The 6,000-nt window shown below is 36.5% G+C and overlaps 1 protein-coding gene across 8 annotated transcripts in view; it reads right to left on the bottom strand.

Moving 5' to 3' along the window:
• Nucleotides 1-5,508, bottom strand: part of LOC145496235 (uncharacterized) — a 47,620-nt gene extending 42,112 nt beyond the window's left edge. For 4 of the 8 annotated variants that reach the window (XM_081475930.1, XM_081475926.1, XM_081475923.1 and 1 more), the window contains exon 1: nt 5,357-5,508. The gene's annotated coding sequence lies outside the window, so the exon portion shown is untranslated. The remainder of the gene's footprint in view (nt 1-5,356) is intronic. The other 4 variants (XM_081475924.1, XM_081475927.1, XM_081475921.1 and 1 more) reach the window with 4 other exon arrangements.
• Between the last annotated feature and the right edge of the window lie 492 nt (nt 5,509-6,000).

Raw genomic sequence — 6,000 nt, forward strand, 5'->3', positions numbered from 1 at the left:
AAATTGGGATCCCTCAGTGTTCCCTGTTGGGACCTTGGCTCTGTATTACTTATGTAAATGATCTTCCTTACAGCATTAGAAGTGGCGAAGTTTGCATGTATGCTGACGACACTACCATTTATACCATTGGTAATACTACTGATGAGGTTGCTATAGTCCTCCAGGTGATATTAGATCAGCTACAAACCTGGTGCCAAAAGAATAGATTAATTATTCATGAAGGGAAATGTGATGCATTACTCTTGGATAGAAAACCCTTTATTGGCCCTCTGAAGGATTTAGCCTGGGGACACAAAACCATTGGATACAGATCTTTTTCTGTATGTCTTGGTATAGCCATTGATGTAAGACTCTCCTGGGCCTATCATGTAAAATCTGTCTCTACCTCATACAGCTCTAAAGTTAAAATGTTAAGACGCATAAGCTTTTTACCAAAAGCCACACTAGAAACAATTTATTACAAAACAGTCATCCCAAGCGTCTTATATGGTATGGCTGTGTGGGGCTCTTGCCCAGACTATTTGATGAAAGATCTAGAACTAATCCACCTCAGAGCAGCAAGACTTATCCACAAACTACCAAGAGACATGGAAGACAAAACAGCACGTATAAATGCAAATTGGATGCCATTAAAATATTTTTATTGTTCTTGTATTCTAAATATAACACATAATAATGCATAATAGATATTAATTGAATAGTGGAGATAGGTCTGCTGGAACTGCATAGAATTCTCCATCCATTAGAAACCCTACAAAATAAAAAGGAAGTGTTTGTAATTTTGAAGAACAGGAGACATGATGTGAGGGAGAAGAGACAGTAAGTCTTAAAAGGGGGCAGGTAGTTTGGTCAGAAATTGAGAATTGTGCCAAGAATCTTTTCATGAATTGAATGAATTCTCTTTCCCAAGAACTTTTACACTAGAAGGTCTAAGTTGTGCCTACACATGTGATATAATTTGGTGTCTCGGGTATTTAACTCAAGCCACGACATAGTAAGATTGTATATAGTACATTGCTGGGGTATCTACATCTACATTGCACCCTTGACATTACAGGACATTAGCAACTTACTAACCACTGCCATTCCAAGGTTGACCATGGTGTTTCTAAGCTCATCACGTAGCTCTTGTGATCTGCTGTCAGTCACACTGACAGCTTCACATTTTCAAAAGCATCTGCCTTGATCCACCATCTGCCATTCTTGTTGCTCTCCCTGATTTTCCTTGAAGCAGCAACCTGGTTTGAAAATGAAAGTATATAGCAGGTGTTGTGACAGACATAAATGTCATACTTTAAACAAACACCTACACAAAAATGTACAGGTACAGGTTTTAATATTCAGTTACATTTCCATGCACAGGTAGCCTTATTCACCACAGATATTTGAGGGTACAATAAACACAGGATATAAGATATGATATGTTATACACTTAAGGTAGCTCAATAATTCTGACCATCCTTTGTCCGACATTTTTCCACAGCTAGCGTCCTAATGCTAAGGAAGAACTTCAATATACATGTAAAACATTATCTTATCATTGTATAAGATAAGAAATCTGACATAACAATCAAATGCCATGGCAATGCTAATAGGGCTTAAAAATCCCCTAAGTTTGATATTTTCTGGCTTATAACTAAAAAAATTACACAGTTTCCGTTTTTGACTATTTTCTGTTCAATTAATTGATATTATGAACACAAAAATGGTGAACATACCATTTATAGCCACACAAGACTAGTGAAAATATCACCTGGCTCTTAAACGTATGTAGAAATTTAAAAAAAAAAACTTGGCAGAAATTATGCTTGCTACACACCTGAACATTACTGACTCTTGTTAAAGCTGCAGCCTGGATGTATTGCTGAATCGTCCTAACAGAATGACCAGCAACATATACTTTTGCCTTCATGGGGTCGACATGTTTGGACTGTCTTGGCTGGAGTTGCATACCATGCATTTTTTATTTCAGTTGGGCAGTCACCTGCAGCAATTTGCTCTTTATGTTGCCCACTCTGCCGTGCCCAGAGAAATCTTAATTTTTTACTCAAACTACACGCACTTTTGTCACCGCTACTTGCATTAGGATTTACTGTTTTATTTACATTCTGCAGTTTGTGCCTGGAAACAACAAGGGTGTCATAAGCATTAGAAAAAAAACATTGTGTTCTTTGTAATAAACAAAGCATAAATTAAACAACTCATTTTCAATCTTACAGGGAAAGTATCACGGTTCAACGTACACGTAAGCTGTGATTTGGCCCCACCCAGTTCCATTGTTTGTAAACAAATTAGATACGAGTACATAACTCATCCATCTGGAATAAATAGCTATGAAGAATAACAAATTTGATGTTCAATTCTAAATTCGCCCTTTTTCTGTCTAAATCCGTTTATATCTTCCATAAAATTTAGACACCAGTCATTCTGCTAGCCTTCGTATAGCCATCATTACGCTTTCACAAAATTGTAGGCTGTGATTTCTGAAATACATCTTGTTAATACAAAAGCAAAAATGTACTTCATGTATGGAGTCGAAACATATGAAAGGATTTTTCATGGGAGATCTTACCTATATCATCAGGTTTTTGCGACTGACCATAAAATGTTCAAAGGCAAATTTCCCACAAGAGTCATTGGCACGCTTCCGATTGTTTTATAAACAATGAAATTGAATGTTAAATGTTGTAGCTTGCGTACACTGTATGTGCCAAGCCCTGAAACCTCCCCCCCCCCCCACCCCTCCTTAAACTTTCTGGCAGGAAGTACTAGTTAAAGTGCCACTATGATCAAACTCTCGATACCCAATTTTTTTCATTTTTGTACACAATAGGTCTTACCTAGATATCTTGGAAAATTCTGATCTATTACGGACATTAGAACTCATGTTTTTTGGACCTTTATTTCCGAGAATTTACAGTCACCATTAATTTTCCTTATTTTAAGTCTTGGTCGAGAATTGGAGAAAATGACGTCATTTTCTCAAAAATACCACACGGGTTGAAATAATCAAAATTAGTACAGCAATTTGCATAAAGAAAAACAAAGACTTTGGCTCCTATATTCGTGCAATTTTCCACATTAATTGTTATTATAATTTCAACCCATGTGGTATTTTTGAGAAAAGGCAATTCCCTTCTAAACTGGTTTCTCAAATCAACAACATTGTCAACCAACAACATGTCTAGTATCATTTTTAATGTCACCTCAACTGTGATGCGAGTTATGTGGATTACACGCACAAAGCTTTAAACAGACAGACATAAACAGAAGTCATTTTCTAGATAAAAACACCACCACGACAAGCAGGGCGAAGTCCCGAAAGACCTACTGAGGTATTTTAAGTGTTCGTAAAAAGTGCAGAAATAATTAAGTTCTATTGCTTAGTGCACAAGATGCTATTCACCAGGGAATTAAAACTAACTCTGTACGTGCAAAGCAAGTCAATTCATGCAGAAGTATTTGTTTAATTTTGCCTAACACTCTTTATGTAAATTTAATTTTACACCTGTATTCCTTATTTTCAATACCTTGACAATGGTGTCATGTAGACTCCAAAAAGTCGGGCCTTTTTCAGTTTTTGCTTGTTCGTGCAAGTCAACAGTTCAAATTTGAATAACTTAAAATAGTTCAAGAAAATCAATGAACCAGTTTCTTACCTTTTCGCGTTTAAAATCAAATAAGGACTTCCGTGATTTCAGATCCTCTGGTCTACGTCGATTGAGTTTCTCCCCAGGTTTCTCGGGAGTTGACCTGCCTGCTTTCACTGACCTCTTCATCTCAGATGGCTTCTACTGCGCAAACCATGAGGAGTAGATCCGAGTAGACCCCATTAATTTAAAAGACGAAGGGTTTAACTCTTTCCACATCCACAAAAAACAGTTCAAAATGATCAGAATAACGATTTTGATGTGATTAAAAAGGTGTGAAAATTGAAAATACAACAGCATGGAGGCCGATCCGCTAGCGTCCACTCTGAGTGTTTATAGAAAGTGTGAGCAAATCAGGAGCAGAAAATCAAATCAGCGCCTACATAACTATCTTCCATTTCCGATTTTTCAATATAATGACAAGACATTGCCAAAATGGATATTTTCTGAGACGTCTCTGTTTTGAAATCAGGCAAATACACTCTTAATGCTCTCAAATTGTTTAAATGGAGCTCATCAACTGGCAAGCTCTTGTGACGCACAGCACCGTCTTGGTCATCCTTATCGTTAACCTGTAGTGCTGGCATTTTCTGTGTGTGTTGTGCTTGCAAGTCACTAGTATTAGCTAGCGATATCGATATCATAGATTCCTAAAGTAATGGCCTCATTTCTTTCGGATTTAGTAATCAAGTAAGTAAGTAAGATCCTGTATTTAACTCATTTGCGCCTCATCAAAAAGGTCATATAAATTACTCATTAATATCTCAGAAAATATTTCCAAGAGAACAATCTACTATGTCTCATTAAAAAGAGCATAAAAATAATTTCTAGTACAAAGAATTTTCCTTTGTGGAAGCTAGTAGAATCTTTTAAACAATTTGAATGAATTAAATTTCGTAAAAAAAAAGGAAAAAATTGTTGGAAAAGCAAACAAAAAACTGCATTTGAACTCCTCAAATTTGATGTAGAAATAAATTGTTTTCCTTAATTTATCAGCAAACACATCCTGAAGACAGCGGAGAAAGCCATCGAAACTGAAATCTTGTAGGATTATTTTTTGGGGGCGTAAACAAAAGCGTCGCGTTTCCGTTGCTATGGCGACAGTCAGTAGGATATTTACTCGGGTCCTTACAAAAAGTGTGTTTATTCAACGAAACGAAGCTTTCTTCCAAAGTTGCTAAGCTTTACGAGCCCAAAAACGATTCAAGACACATAATTCAAGAATCAGTCGAGATTCTAAACGGAGAAACGGCGATCCGAAGCGAATTTAGTCGCGTTTCAACAACAGTTACATCCATAGGAGACCACCATGGATTTAAAAACTTCATTATCTTTCTACAGTTATTGACAAAATTTCTTTCAACCAATCAGCAATAATTTACACTAAAGATTTAACAAATTATAAATATTTTTAGGAATTCTAATTTAACTTGTAATCATATTTTAGAATTTTACACGTTTTTGTAATTATTAGGTTTATTAGGTTTCTTACTTTTTATTTTGTAACTCTTAATTAACCGCAGGTCCACATCAGCTTATGCTGCCTATATACCGACCTGCGTAAACAAATAAATGATGTATGTATGTATGTATGTACATGCGTGGAATTGCAAAAGACGGAGGTCACGTAGGTTCGTTTACCTTACATTTTCGCTTCTGATTTCGAGCTCATCGTTAAGAAAAACATTCTTATTTACTTTAAATACCTTCAGGATTATTTTGTGCCTCCAAAATCTTCAGGATCTTTGCAAATCGTTGAAATCATAGACATCGCTCACAAGTTCAAGAAAAGGCGACCATTTTGACTTGAAATGGTGTGATCGCGCAATGTCGTCATTTAGGCCACATTGAAGCATCCCACGTGTAACTGGCCAGTTTTCTCATCACGTTGGAGCACAAGCGCGCGCGAAGCCGCGAGACGAGAAAGCTGAATTTTTTTTGTTTAGGATAGATCGTTACTGGTTTTGTTGTACCGTTTTGTGGTCGAGGACTAGACAATTTTAATATTGTCTAAACTGTTTATAAGTTGAGTTTTCCACTTGACCGCAGGACACCTACCTGTCTAAGTGCATTTTAACTTCATCATTTCTGAAATGTTTGGACCTTCTCGAAAAGAACAATTAGACCGTTTCAATTGATTCTAAATTGTTTGCAACGTTTGTATTTTTGGCGGTGACGGCGGCCCGTAGTTAAAGGTGAGCCTGCTCGCAGGCTAAAGTTTTATGTCCCAACATTTCAGGGGAAACGAAAATAACCCGATTTTTTTAGAAAAAAATTTAGTCATCACCCTTCAAGTGTTCAAATATAAAGAGCGTGACGCGACGGGAATGATATTTAAACACAATGAGAT

Source organism: Orbicella franksi, chromosome 8, assembly GCF_964199315.1.
Source record: "Orbicella franksi chromosome 8, jaOrbFran1.1, whole genome shotgun sequence".
NCBI lineage: Eukaryota > Metazoa > Cnidaria > Anthozoa > Scleractinia > Merulinidae > Orbicella > Orbicella franksi.